The following is a 14,276-nucleotide window of genomic DNA, read 5'->3' as shown; positions in this document are numbered from 1 at the left end:
CTACTGTAAATTGGACAGTGCAGTTAGATTAACAAGAATGTAAGCTTTATGCCCAAATCAGATATGTCTATGTCCTGGGAAATGTTCATGTTACTTACAACCTCATGCTAATCACATTAGCCTACGTTAGCTTAACCGTCCTTTGGGGGGGGGTGCGATCCTGTAGAGGTTATTAAGAGGATTTCAGATATCAGCGCTAAGCGTATCGTTCATTACAGGTATGGAGGAGGGGAAGTGGATGGTGGAGTTAAGAAAGGAACTGCTGACGTGGTACCAGAGAAGCAGAGTGTAATGTACCGTCTGTAGGCCAGATTAGAAGACTGCCTCGTATCAGAAGAGCTGTAAGCCAGATAGCTTCATACCAGAGACTATTATCACGCCACAGAAACATTCACAGGCCACACGACACACACAACACACCACTAGCACCTAACTCTTAATTCCCACACACACACACCACACACACAGGAACACACACACACACACACAACACACAACACACCACACAACCACACACACACACACACACACACACACACACACACACAACACACACCCACACAACACACACACAGCAACATCACACAAAACACAAACATAACTCATCTGCTACTCCAACCAACCTAGGATTTTGCACTATCAATATATAATGTTGAAAAGACAGATAAGAAGGGAGACAGCACAATGCTTGTGTTGTATAATGATGTGTTTGTGCAAGATGGTGATAGCTGTAGTCGTGTGATCGTGTTGTGTGCGGCTTTGGCGTACTGCATAGCACCAAAAGGATAGGATGCTTAAAGAATCACGTCTAACCTAGATCTCTTCAATATAACTTTGAGTGGATTCTTTTAGAGGTAATGATTACAACAACGTGCAACAATATGGCTCATTTGGGTATCTTACAATATATATCAGTTTAACACAGCATGATTGATAAGAATGCTAAACTAAATCGAATTCTCTTACTTGAATAGGACGATAATAATTTTATTGCTTAAATGATTGCCAAATGCATGATAAGCACTTAGAATTCAATTTCCATAAGTGGTTGATAACAGCTAAATTGTTAAGACAATCTACTTTCTAAATGGAACGGATACCAAAATAACAATAATTGGAAAAAGTCCAGATGATATCACTAGATTATGGGAATATTAGATTAGGTTTTAAGCTTGAAACAATTTGAAACAAATAATTTTAGGAGGAATGCACGAGAGGAGAGAAATGGAGGGATAGGAGGGAGGGAGAAAGATCTACAAAAAAAATAAGCAACAAAAGAGGAGAGACCCACAGACAGTCCAGACGGACCGAGAGACAGATAGACAGACAGATGAAGAGACAGATGAAAGCAATGCAGTGAGAGAGAGCAGCACTGTTAAGAGAAAGAGTACTGCTAGACGAGAGAGAGCACCCTATTAGAGGAGTAAGAGAAGACTGCTAGAGAGATGAAGAAAGCACTGACTAGAGAGAGAGAGACTATTTGGAGAGCAGAGAGCAGACTGCTAGCGAGAAAAAGTAATAATGCTAAGAGAAGAAAGATTAACTGCTAGAGAGAGAGAAGAGCACTGCGTAAGAGAGAGAGAGGGCACTGCAAAGAGTTAGAGAATTCGCCAGGACATGCCAAGAGAGAAAGAGTAAGCTGACTAGAAGAGAAAGAGTTGCTAGAGGAAGAGGAAGAAGACACTGCTCGGGCTAGAAGAGAGAGAGCACTGCCTTAGAGAAAAGAGTACTGCTAGCAGAGAACGCAATGTCACTGCTATACAGAGAGAGCGTGCTATGAGAGAGAAAAACACTGCTGGAGAGAGCAACTGCTGGAGAGAGCACTGCGTAAAGAGAGCACTGCATAAGACAGGAGAGCACATGAGCTGGAGAGAGCACGTGCTCAGAGAGAGAGAGAGAAGACAGAGAGAGAGAGAGAGATAACCTGCTGGAGAGAGCACCTGCTAGGGGAGAATGATGAGGACGAAAGCAAGATGTAGAAGAAGGCACTGCTAGATGAGAGAGGCCTGCTAAGAGAAGAAAAACAGTAATTAGAGAGAGAGAACACATGCTAGAGAGAGAGTACTTGCTAGAGAGAAGAAGAGGAATTACTAAAGAGAAAGAGTAATGCTAGAGAGAGATGAGAGTCACTGCTAGAGAGAATTAGAGCCACTCGTAGATCGAGTTAAGATACTGCTATGAGAGAAGAGAGAGAGTTCGCCTAGAAGAGAAGTAATACGCTACACAAGAAAAGAGTATAGCTCGGAGAGACGAGAGCACTGTCAGAGAGAAAGAGTAATCTAAGAGAGAGGGGAGAAACTCCTAGGAGAAGAGAGAGAAGCCACTGACTATACGAGAGGCACTTCTTTAGAGAGAAGAGAGTAATGTCTAATACATTATGCTCCAGTATGATGAGTATATTTGTTTCTTATTAGTAGTAGAGCACTGCTAGAGAGAAAGAAGTACTGCTAGTAGAGGAAAGAGTCACTAGGCTTTACGCAGAGTAGAGGAACTGAGCTAAAAGTAAAAAAGAGTACTGCGCTAGAAGAGAAGCACTCGCTACGAGAGAGCACTTGAAGCTAGAGAAGAGAGAGAGCATTGCTTAGAGAGACATAGTAATTCTAGAGAGCAACGCAGTACTGCTAGACAGAGAGAGAGCACTGCTAGATGAAGAGAGAGCACTGCATAGAGAGAGAGGCATCTGCTAGAGGAGAGAGCACGTTCATATGAGAGAAAGAGTACTGCTAGAGAGAGAGCACTGCTAGAGAGAGAACATAAGATACTCGTAGAGAGAGGAGTACGTGAGCATAGAAGAGAGCAGAGCACTGACTAAAAGAAGGAGCGCATCAGCAAGAGAGAAAGAGTAAAAGAAAGCTAGACAGAGAAGAGAACACCTGCTTGAGAGCATGGGGGCACTGCCTAGAGCAGATAAGACGTATTGCAGAGAACACGAAAGCACTCGCTAGGAGGAGAGCGACACGTGCTAGAGAGCAAAGTACAGCTAGAGAGAAGAGGTATCGCATAGAGAGAGAGTAACCTGCTAGCGAGAGAGAGTCAAGTCATGAGAGATTGACCATTGCCTAGAGAGAAAGAGTACTCGCAAGAGCAGAAGAGAAGCACTGCTATGAAGAAGCAGCAGAGTGCACTGTTCTAGAGCACCAGAAGAGCACTGCACGAGAAGAACACGCTAGGAGAGAGAGAGCATTGCTGAGAGAAAGAGTAATTCTAGAGCAGAAAGAGTACTTTGCTAAGAAGAGGGAAGCACTGTCATAGAGAAGAGAGAGCACATGCTAGAGAGAGAGCCTTGCGTAGAGGAGGGAGCATCTTGCTATGCGCTTGAGAAGAGCACTGAGCTAGAAGAAAGCGAGCACTGAGCTCAAGAGAGACACTGCAAGAGAGAGCAGAGCAACTGCTAGAGAGAGCACTGCTGCGAGATAACGAGAGACACACTGCTAGGCATGGAGAGAGAGACTGCTAAAGAGGCCTGGCTAGAGACGAGAGCGAGAGAGCACTGCTGGAGAGAGCACTGCTAAGGGCAGAAAGACAAATGCTAGAACGAAAGAGTGAAGGCTAGAGAGCCGAGGAGCTTATCTGCAGAGAGAAAGGAGGTGAATGGCTAGAGGGAGAAAGAGCAATAAGTCAGAGAGAAAGAGTAATAGCATAGAGAGAAATAGTCAATGCTTAGAGTGAAAGTGTAATCTAGAGCGAGGGAGCACTGCTAGAAGAGAGAGCCATTGCTAGAGAGAGAGCATTGCTAGAGAGACGCAGCCACTGCTAAGCAGAGAAAGAGTACTCGCTAGAGAGAGAGCACTGCTCACGAGAGAAATATCGTACTGCTAGAGAGAGAGAGTCTGCTAGAGAGGAGAGCCACTGCCTAGAAAGAGAGAGCAAGCAAGAAGAAAGAGTACTGGAGCTTATGCGAAGAGGAGGCAGACCTGAAGCTTGAGAGCAAGAAGCACTGCTAGAGAGAAAGCAGATATCGCTGAGAGGAAGAGCACGAGCAGCTGTAGGGAGCTGGAGAGAGAGCCACTGCTAGAGAGATAAGAAGTACTGCTAGAGAGAAAGAGTAATTAGACGAGAGAGATAATGCTAAGCACGAGAAGAGAGTACAGATATAGGAGATTGCTGTGAGCTCAGAGGAGAAAAGTACGTCGCTAGGAGAGAGAGCAACTGCTTAGAGCAGAGAGAGTGCATGCTGGTGGAGAGAGAGGAGGCACTGCTAGCGAGAAAGAACACATGCGTAGAGAGAGACAGAGCATGGCATAGGAGCCCGAAAGAGGATAATTAACTAGATCGAGAAAGAGGAACTGCTACGAAAAGAAGAAGGAGAAGCACTGCTAGAGAAGAGAGAGCAACTGCTAAGCAGAGAGAGCTGTGCTAAGAGAGAGAGCACTGCTAGAGAGAGCGAGCACTGCTAGACGAGAGCGAGCCACTGCTAGACGAAGAGAGCACTGCTAAGAGAGCGAAGCACTGCTCAGAGAGCAGGTAGCACTGCTTGGAGATAGGAGATAGGGCACTGATAGGCGAGAGTAGATGTAATGCTAAAAGAGGGAGGCACTGCTAGAGAGAGCGAGAGAGAGCACTGGACTGGAGAGAGCACCTTTGCTAGGGAGTAAAGACAAATGCTCAGAGAGAAAGGTAATGCTGAGGAAAGACCTGCTAAGAGAAACAGAGTAATGCAGCTACGAGAGAAGGAGGATTCGCACATTCTTAGAGAGAAAGATAATGCTGACAGAGAAAGAGTAATGCTAAGTAGTGAAAGTTGTAATGCTAGAGAGTAGGAGAGATCACCTGCTAGAGAGAGAGGCATTGCATAGCAGAGAGTAGCATTTGCTAAGAGAAGAGCAACTGGCTAAGAAGAGAAAGAGTACTGACTAGACGAGAAGAGACACTGCTAGAGAAGAAATCACGTCACCTCGCTACAGAGATGAGAGTACTGCTAGATGCAGAGAGCACGTGCCTAGAAAGAGACAGCACAGCAAGACAGAAAGAAGTACTGCTAGACTGAGAGAGAAGAGAACACTGCTGAGAGCAAGAGCCTGCATAGAGAGAAAGAGTATTCGCTAGAGAAAGAGAGCACTGGCTAGAGAGAGAGAGAGCACTGCTAGAGAGAAAGGAGTACTGCTAAGAGAGACAGAAGTAAGCACTGAGAGGAGAGTAATGCACCTAGACGAGTGAGAGCATCAGATAGAGAGATTCATTGCTAGAGAAGAGAAAGAGTACTGCTCAGCAGACGAAGGCAGCACTGCAGAGAGAGAGAGTGCACTGTACGAGAGAGTAGTTTTAGCCTGCTAGCTCGAGAGAGAGCACTAGCTAAGAGAGAGAGAGAGCAGCTGCAAGGAGAAAGAGATAATTCTAGAGAGAAGAGTACTGCTAGACGAGAAGACGACGCACTGGCCTGAGAGACAGAACGCACTGCTAGAGAGGAGCAATTGGCTAAGAAGAGAGAGCACTGGCTAGAGAGAGCGAGCACTGCTAGAGATGAGCGAGCACTGCTAGATGCAGAGAGCACTGCTACGAGAGAGCGAGCAACTGCTAGAGAGAGAACTGCTGGAGACTAGAGAGAGCACTGCTAGGGAGAGAGAGCAACTGCTAAAGAGGGCACTGCTTCAGAGAGAGAGAGAGCCACTGCTGAGAGAGACTGGCTTAGGTGAAAAGACAAATGCTAGAGAGACAAGAGTAATGACATAGAGAGAAAGACACTGCTGAGAGAGAAAGAGTAATGCTAGAGAGAAAAGAGTACTGCTACGATGAGAGAGAAGAGACACTGCTAGAGAGAAAGAGTAATGGGCTAGAGTAGAAAGAAGCACTGCTAAGAGAAAGAGTCATGCCTAGAGAAGAAAGAGTAATCTAGAGGAGAAGAGCAAGCACGAGAGAAAGAAGATAATGCCTAGAGTGAAAAGTGTATGCTAGACAGAAGAGAGAGAGTTCATCTGCTTAGAAGAGTCATTGGACTAGAGAAAAGAGTAATATATGAGATGAAGAACGCAACGCGTCAAGAGACAGAGCTATTGCTGGGAGAAAGAGCTAACACGCTAGAGAGAAAGAGTATGCTAGAGTGGAAAAGATAATCGCTATGAGAAGAGAGAGCACTGAGCTGAGAGAGGAGAGAGAGCATGCCTAAGAGATGAAGAGAGCAGCAGCTAGAAGAAGAAAGAAGTACTCGCTAGAGAAGACGCAGGCTGCTTAAGTAGAGATGAGCATTGTAAGAGCGAGAAGAGAATACTTTGCTAGAAAGAGAGAGTAATGCTTAGATCCGCGAAATATGAGCACGCTAGAGAGAAAGATAGTTGCTTAGAAGAAAGTACTGCTAGACGAGAGAGAGCCACTGCAGAGAGAGAGTATGCTAGAGTGAAGTGTAATCTAGAGAGAGAGAGAGCACTGCTAGAGAGAGAGCATTGCTAGAGAAGAAAGAGTAATAATAGAGAAGAGCAACGCTAGAGAGAGAAGCATTGCCTGGGGAGAAAGAAGCAGCTAGGAGAAGAGGGTATGCTAGAGTGAAAGAGTAATGCTAGAGAGAGAGAGCCTGCTAGAGAGAGAAAGAGTCAGCTGGCGAAGAGAAAGAGTAGACTGCTCATCAGAGAGAAATGCAGTAAATGCCTAAGAGAAAAGTAAAGGTAGCTGAGAGAGACGCTCAGATAGAACGATTGCATTGCTCAGAGAGAAAGGTAGTACTGCAGAAGGAGATGAGAGCACTGCGTGAGAGAGGATAGAGTGGCGAGGGACTGCTAGAGAGGACACGTAGAGCACCGCTCAGCGAGAGAAGCACTGCTAGAGAGGAGAGAGGCATTGCTAGATGAGAAAGAGTAATCTAGAGCAGACAAGAGTATGCTAGAGAGAGAGACACTGAGCTAGAGGAGAGAGGAGCCACTGAGCTATGACGAGAGCATTGAGCTAGAGATGAGATGCACCTTGCTAGCAGAGCAGCGAGCATGCTAGAGAGAGCGAGCACTGGCTAGAGAGAGAGCACTGCAGAGAGAGCGGAGCACTGCTACAGAGAGACTGCTGGCAGATAAGAGAGCACTGCTAGGGAGAGAGGACGCACTGCTAAAGAGGGCACCTGCTAGAGAAGAGAGAGAGCACTGCTGAGAGAGCAACTGCTAGGGGAGATGAGAAAGACAAATGCTAGAGAGAAAGAGAAATTGCATTAGAGAGAAAGAGCACTGCTAACGAAGAAAGGTCATGCTAGAGAGAAAGAAGTACTCTAGACGACGTATGAGAGAGAGCAACTGCTAAAGAGATGAAAGAGTACTGCTCAGAGAGAAAAGAGCACTGCTAGAGAGAAAGAGTAATGCTAGAGAGAAAGAGTCATGCCTAGATGAGAAAGAGCAATGCAGAGAGAAAGAGTAATCTCGAAGTGAAAGTGTATATGCAGAGAGAGAAAGCAACTGCTAGAGAGAGAGCATTGCTGAGAACGAGAAAGAGGAATAATTAATAAGAGAGAGACGACGCAACGCTAGGAAGAATGAGAGCCAGTTGCCTGGGGAGAAAGAGTCACAGCTAGAGAGAAAGATACTGCTAGAGTGAAAGAGTAATGCTAGAGAGAGAGAGCACTGCTAGAAGAAGAGGGAGCACTGCTAGAGAAGAGAGCACAGCTGAGAGAAGAGTACGCTGAGAGAACATGCTAGAGAGAGAGCATGCTAGAGCGAAAGAAGTAACTGCTAGAAAGAGAAGAGTATGTAGAGCGAAGAACACAGCTAGAGAGAAAGAAGTTACTGCTAGAAGAAAGAGTTGCTAAGAGAGAGAGCATGCTAGAGAAGAGCATTGCTAGAGAGAGAGAGAGCACTGCTAGAGAGAAAGAGTACTGCTAGAAAGAGTAATGCTAGAGAGAAAGAGTAATGCTAGAAAGAGAGAGCACTGCTAGAAAGAGTAATGCTAGAGAGAAAGAGTAATGCTAGAGAGAGAGAGCGCTGCTAGAGAGAAAGAGTACTGCTAGAAAGAGAGAGCACTGCTAGAGAGAGAGCATTGCTAGAGAGAAAGAGTACTGCTAGAAAGAGAGAGCACTGCTAGAAAGAGTAATGCTAGAGAGAAAGAGTAATGCTAAAGAGAAAGAGTAATGCTAGAGAGAGAGAGCGCTGCTAGAGAGAAAGAGCACTGATAGAGAGAAATTGTAATAGTAGAGAGAAACAGTAACGCTAGAGATAGAGCACTGCTAGAGAGAGATAGCACTGCTAGAGAGAAATAGTAATGCTAGAGAGAGAGCACTGCTAAAGAGAGATAACACTGCTAGAGAGAAGGAGTACTGCTAGAGAGAGAGAACACTGCTTGAGAGGAGAAAGAGCACTGCTAGAGAGAAAGAGTATTAGTAGAGAGAAAGAGTACTGCTAGAGAAAGAGAGCACTGCTAGAGAGGGGGAGCACTGCTAGAGAGAGAACCGCTAGAGAGCACTGCTAGAGAGAGCACTCCTAGAGCGAGCACTGCTAGAGAGAGAGAACACTGCAAGAGCGAGAGAGCACTGCTAGAGAGAAAGATAATTGCTAGAGAGAAAGAGTAATGCTAGAGAGAAAGAGTAATTCTAGAGAGAGAGCACTGCTAGAGAGACATCACTGCTAGAGAGAAAGATAAATGCTAGGGAGAAAGAGCAATGCTAGAGACATAGAGCACTGCTAGAGAGCTAAAGCACAGCTTGAGAGAAAGAGTAATGCTAGCGAGAAAGCACTGCTAGCGAGAGAGAGCTCTGCTAGAGAGAGAACATTGCTAGAGAGAAAGAGTCCTGCTAGAAAGAGAGAGCACTGCTTGAGAGAAAGAGCACTGCTAGAGAGAAAGAGTACTGCTAGAGAGAAAGTGCACTGCTAGAGAGAAAGAATATTGCTTGAGAGAGAGCACTGCTAGAGAGTGAGCACTGCTAGAGAGAGAGAGCACTGCTGGAGAGAGAGAGCACTGCTAGAGAGAGAGAGAGCACTGCTAGAGAGAAAGAGWARTKCYAGAGAGAAAGAGYAMTGCWAGAGAGAGAGAGCACTGCTAGAGAGAGRGGACYGCTAGGGAGAGAGCATTGCTAGAGAGCGAGCACTGCTAGAGAGAGAGATAGTACTGCTGGAGAGAGCACTGCCAGAGAGAACACTGCTAGAGAGAGCACTGCTGGAGAGAGCACTGATAGGAAGAGAGAGCACTGCTAAAGAGAGCACTGCTAGAGAGAGAGCACTGCTAGAGAGAATGAGAGAGAGAGCACTGCTAGGGAGAGAGGGCACTGCTAGAGAGAAAGAGTACTGCTAGAGAGAGAACACTTCTTGAGAGAAAGAGCACTGCTAGAGAGAAAGAGTAATAATAGAGAGAAAAAGTAATAATAGAGAGAGAGAGCACTGCTAGAGAGAAAGAGTAATAATAGAGAGAAAGAGCACTGCTATAGAGAAAGAGTAATGCTAGAGAGAAAGAGTAATGCTAGAGAGAAAGAGTAATGCTAGAGAGAGAGAACACTGCTTGAGAGAATGAGCACTGCTAGAGAAAAATATAATTGCTAGAGAGAGAGAGCACTGCTTGAGAGAAAGAGTTATGCTGGAGAGAGAGCGAGCACTGCTAGAGAAAGAGAGCACTGCGAGGAGACATATTTTCTTTTTCTTTGATAATCTCTTGCATGAGGGACAGTGAAGAAAGATAGAGATATAGACAGATAAGGTATATAGAGAGAGAAGGAGAGAGATAAAAGAAGAGAGGGAGGGAGAGAGGCAGCTGATGATGAGGAGTACAGGCCACGCGCCATCAGCCATGCGTCTCTGTCTTGCACAGACCATCCGTCTTCCGGTGCTTTCCGGAACGATCTCGCCCCAGTCTAGCCCATAGCCTCAGTGCCAGCAGCAGCTGTTGCCGCCCGCCGGCCCTCCCCGTCCAGGGGGTGTAGTGTACGCACCAACGCATCAGAGAATCGTCAGGGTACTACAGTCAGATACTGTAGCAAAACTGCCTGCCGTGCAGACTCCCTGACACCGAAACATAGCAGAGAGAGTCACAGTGAGGAGAGTAGGATTGGATGTTGTATTTAGTACAGGATTCTGAATAAGTAGGTTGCAGCTTTGACAAAGGGTGGGTTAGAGATGTGAGGAGGTAACAGACAGAGGGAAGAAAGAGGTATAAAGGGAGAGAAAGAGAGTCAGTGAGAACGTGTCTGTACGAGAGAGAGAGAGAGCTATAGGGAGGGACAGAGAAAAGAAAGCAGGATAGAGCTGAAGAGAAACTGGACGAGCTACAGTACAGCCTGTATTCCATAGACATGTTTGGTTATCAAGACCGAATAGTTCTGCTAGTTTTGTTTGCTCATCTATACAGTCGTGGACATCTGATATATTGGCATTGGCCATATCTACACTCCTAGAAAAAAAGGTGCTATCTAGAACCAATAAGGGTTCTTCGGCTGTCCCCATAGGAGAACCATTTGAAGAACCCTTTTTGGTTAAAGGTAGAAAGAACCCTTTTGGTTCCAGGTAGAACCATTTTGGGTTCAATGCAGAACCCTTTCCACAGAGGGTTTTACATGGAACTCAAAACAGTTATACCTGAAACCAAAATGGGTTCTACCTGGAACCAAAAAAGGGTTCTGCTATGGGGACAGACAAAGAACCCTTATTGTTTCTAGATAGCACCTTTTTTCTAGGAGTGTATTTGGGTAACAGCTGAAGGATATAGGCCATATTTCAGTGAAAGGAGTCATGCTTGCATGTGGCTTTCTGTAATTGATGGCTATCATGGAGGTGTGGGTGTGTGTGTGTGTGTGTGTGTGTGTGTGTGTGTGTGTGTGTGTGTGTGTGTGTGTGTGTGTGTGTGTGTGTTGTGTGTGTGTGTGTGTGTGTGTGGTGTGTGTGTGTGGTGTGTGTGTGTGTGTGTGTGTTGTGTGTGTGTGTGTGTGTGTGTGTGTGTGTATGTGTGTGTGTGTCAACAGCAGGCTTACCAGACAGAGTCTACATGTGTGTCTGAGAGTATGCATGTGAAATGATAGAGATAGAGACAGATGGAAAGTGAGCAACTCTCTCTCTCTTGCTTCTCTCTGTGGAGAAGCAGGGCGTCTGAAGAGGTTATATATTTTTCATCTGGAGATGAAACTGAAGAGCTGTGTGGAGAGCCCCAGTGGAATTACTGACTAGGGATGTACACTCTTGGGGCTCCCTGTTTCTCTCTCCCTATCTTCCTTTTTCTTTCTGCATTTCTCTCTGCTTTACCTCTATCTCTTGCTCTCTCTCTTCTCTTACCCTCTCTTGCCCACCATTCTCTCTCTATCTCCCACCTTTCTGATCTTCCCCAGTGAGCTCACACTCTGCTCATTCTAGTCTCCCTCCTCCTCCCGGCTGCCTCTCCAGCCGTCTCACCTCTAATTCAAACTCCTTTCAGCCCAGACTGAACCATGACAGCCATGCTGAGATCCAGGCTCCTCATCAGTCTTGTCTGAGTCTATGTGGGAGAGCACACACCACATACACACTCGCGCGCACACGCAGGCACGCACACACACATGCACATGCACACACACTTTTATTCAAGCCCTGATTATTAACGGCACCCCCATCGCACTCCACAGTCATTCAAAACCCAGCCCTCATCCCTCCGTCCTCTCTTGTGTTTTCCTTTCATCCTTCCTTCTTGGGATCGGACAAGGCTTACGATGTGGACGGCAGCTCTGCTAACACCTTAACTCTGCCAGGGCTGCTGTGTAAGTTATAGTTGGGAGGTGAAATGAGGCTACATAAAGCAGAGTAAAGCTGGGTCTCCTAGGCATGCGCTGGGCCTGCTTGTGTCTTCCGGGGGGGGGGGTTATGTACGAAAAGTGCTATGCTACCCCGTCAACCCCATCCCTCCGACTGCAAGGCACTACAAAGGGTAGTGTATATGGCCCAGTACATCACTGGGGCTGAGCTCCCTGTCATTCAGGACCTCTATACCAGAAGGTGTCAGAGGAAAGCCTTACGTTTTCAAAGACTCCAGCCACCCAAAACTGTTATCTTTGCTACCACACGGCAAGCAAAACCAATGCACCAAGTCTGGAACCAACAGGATCCTAAACATCTTCTAAGCCAAGACTGCTAAATAGTTAGTTAAATAGATAATCAAATAGCTACCCAGACTATCTGCATTGACCCTTTTTGCAATAACTTTTTTTGATCACATGTGCTGCTGCTACTGTATATTATCTATCCCAACAGGATAGTACATGTATTACTAGTTATATGTACATATCTACCTCAATTACCCCATACCCCTGGACATCGACTCGGTACTGGTAAACAGTGTATACAAGCCAAGTTATCATTACTCATTGTCTCTTTGTTATTACTTTTATTATAACGTGTTAATACTTTTCTATTATTTCTCTATTTTCTTTCTCTGTTAATTGTTGGGAAGGGCCCATAAGTAAGCATTTCAATCTTAGGCTACACCTATTGTTTACGAAGCATGTGACAAATAACATTGATTTTATTGGATTTTGGAGGTTTGGAGAAGCTACATAATTAAGGTGACACTGTGGCTCTGGTGAAGTGGACCCAGGCAGCAAGCCTTCCTGCAAACTCTCACTTGACGAGAGTGTGGCGCCCTGTGAATTTACACTTCCTGACTGTTTCCTGTTTAAGCATCACTTCCTTTATCAATCTGACCCCCCGACCCAGCGTACACAAACACCCCTCCTCCTCCCTGTCCACATGTGTGCTGTGAGGGAACCAGTAGAGAAACGGAGAAGAACGTCACAGATAACCCTGTTCAGCGGTGCCGTGGATTGTCGTAGCGGGTGAAAGTGCGAGAAAGGACAGAGAACGAAAGAAAGATAGAAAGAAAGAAAGAAAGAAAGAAAGAAAGAAAGAAAGAAAGAAAGAAAGAAAGAAAGAAAGAAAGAAAGAAAGAAAGAAAGAAAGAAAGAAAGAAAGAGACAAGGAAAAAGAGACATGGAGATTGAGAAAAAGGCAGAATGGAACGAGAGAGAGAGATTATTCAAATAGAAACAAGCCCAGCCTCAGCTAATCTCCGTCACAACAGAGCCTAGAAAATGGATCTCCACTTTCTTTGCCTCTCAAAGCCCTGGACTAACAATGGACAGACAGGGAGGAAATGAAATGTGCACCCCACACACAACAACACTACGTAGTTATCCACAAGCACACAAGACACACACACAGCCCAGACTAGCCACTCATTCCTTCTTCCCCTTTCCTACCTCCATCCCTCCTGCGTCCACTCTCCCTCCCCCACCTAGTTAACTTCATTGGTGAGGGAGGAAGAATGCTGAGGGTGCAGACTCAGGAGAACCAGCATCAATTAGAGTCTAAAGTGCACTTTGTTTTGCTCCTCTTCTGCCAAACTAAATTACGTAATAAATTAATATAAGTGCAATGGAGAAGAGATAAAGTCTAAAATTAAAACAGTTCTCAACTCCCTTTACCCCAGTGTAATGACGTGTTTTTCTAATGACTGTGTGATGGAACCACACTGTATGCTATAAAATATCCTCACATGCAAAGACACAAGGACCTTTTTTATGTTTTTACAATATTAAAAATATCTATCACTGCATTCATCAGAACTCAGCTAGAGTAGCAGCAGTGGGTTAGCCTTGTCAAGAGCAAGAGCTCCCATTGTTTATTGTTTGTTCTCTTTTCTCTCTTTTGACTTGGTTAGCGTTTGCATATATTAGAGCAGATCCAACTGCTTTGATAATTCAGCTGAAAACACAATTAAACAAAGGAAACAAGATAACCTCAGTCAGTATGTGAGGAGGGGTGGTGCTGTGTGTGTGTGTGTGTGTGTGTATGTGTGTGTGTGTGCGTGCGTGTGTGCGTGCGTGTGTGCGTGAGTGTAAAATCAAATCCAGTTTTATTTGTCACATGCTTCGTAAAGAACAGTGAAATGTTTACTTACGGGCCTGTCATGCCAAATAGTGTCCCCCGGCCAAATAGTGTCCCCCTTTACGTCACAATGGGATTCGATGAGCTCTAGCTTCTGTTGCTAGGGCTGTTGCTAGAACTTGAACCGGATTACGTAATGAACCAAAGCGTCCGTTGCTATGCTGGTTGCTTGGCTCTATTTTACCCGGTAGTGGTCGCGAAGAAAGGAGGATGCGGGCAGTTCTAGTTTAAGTGCAAAATTATTACCTCAGAATTGCTCTCCAAGGACGGTGTTTTTGACAGTGACAACCTGCTGACTACCTGCTGTTTCAGAGGACCGAAAATACTGGAAAGAGAACACTTTCTTTACCATGTATGTGTCTTTATATAAGTACATATTGTTAAATAGGAATAAATAATGTAAGCTGTTTTTAGATTTACATTGTTAGCTACTGCACCTATATAAGGTGTATTTATATAACATTAGCTAGCTAGCAAGCA

General features: G+C 45.3%; 1 protein-coding gene across 1 annotated transcript in view; it reads right to left on the bottom strand.

The window, feature by feature from the left end:
* LOC111962587 (leucine-rich repeat-containing protein 4C-like) overlaps positions 1-14,276 on the bottom strand; it is a 102,234-nt gene that overhangs the window by 53,321 nt on the left and 34,637 nt on the right. The window lies entirely within an intron of this gene.

This window comes from Salvelinus sp. IW2-2015, linkage group LG4q.1:29 (genome assembly GCF_002910315.2).
Source record: "Salvelinus sp. IW2-2015 linkage group LG4q.1:29, ASM291031v2, whole genome shotgun sequence".
Taxonomy (NCBI): Eukaryota; Metazoa; Chordata; class Actinopteri; order Salmoniformes; family Salmonidae; genus Salvelinus; species Salvelinus sp. IW2-2015.
The sequence above is the reverse complement of the archived record's forward strand: the minus strand, read 5'-3'. Positions and strand labels throughout refer to the sequence as shown.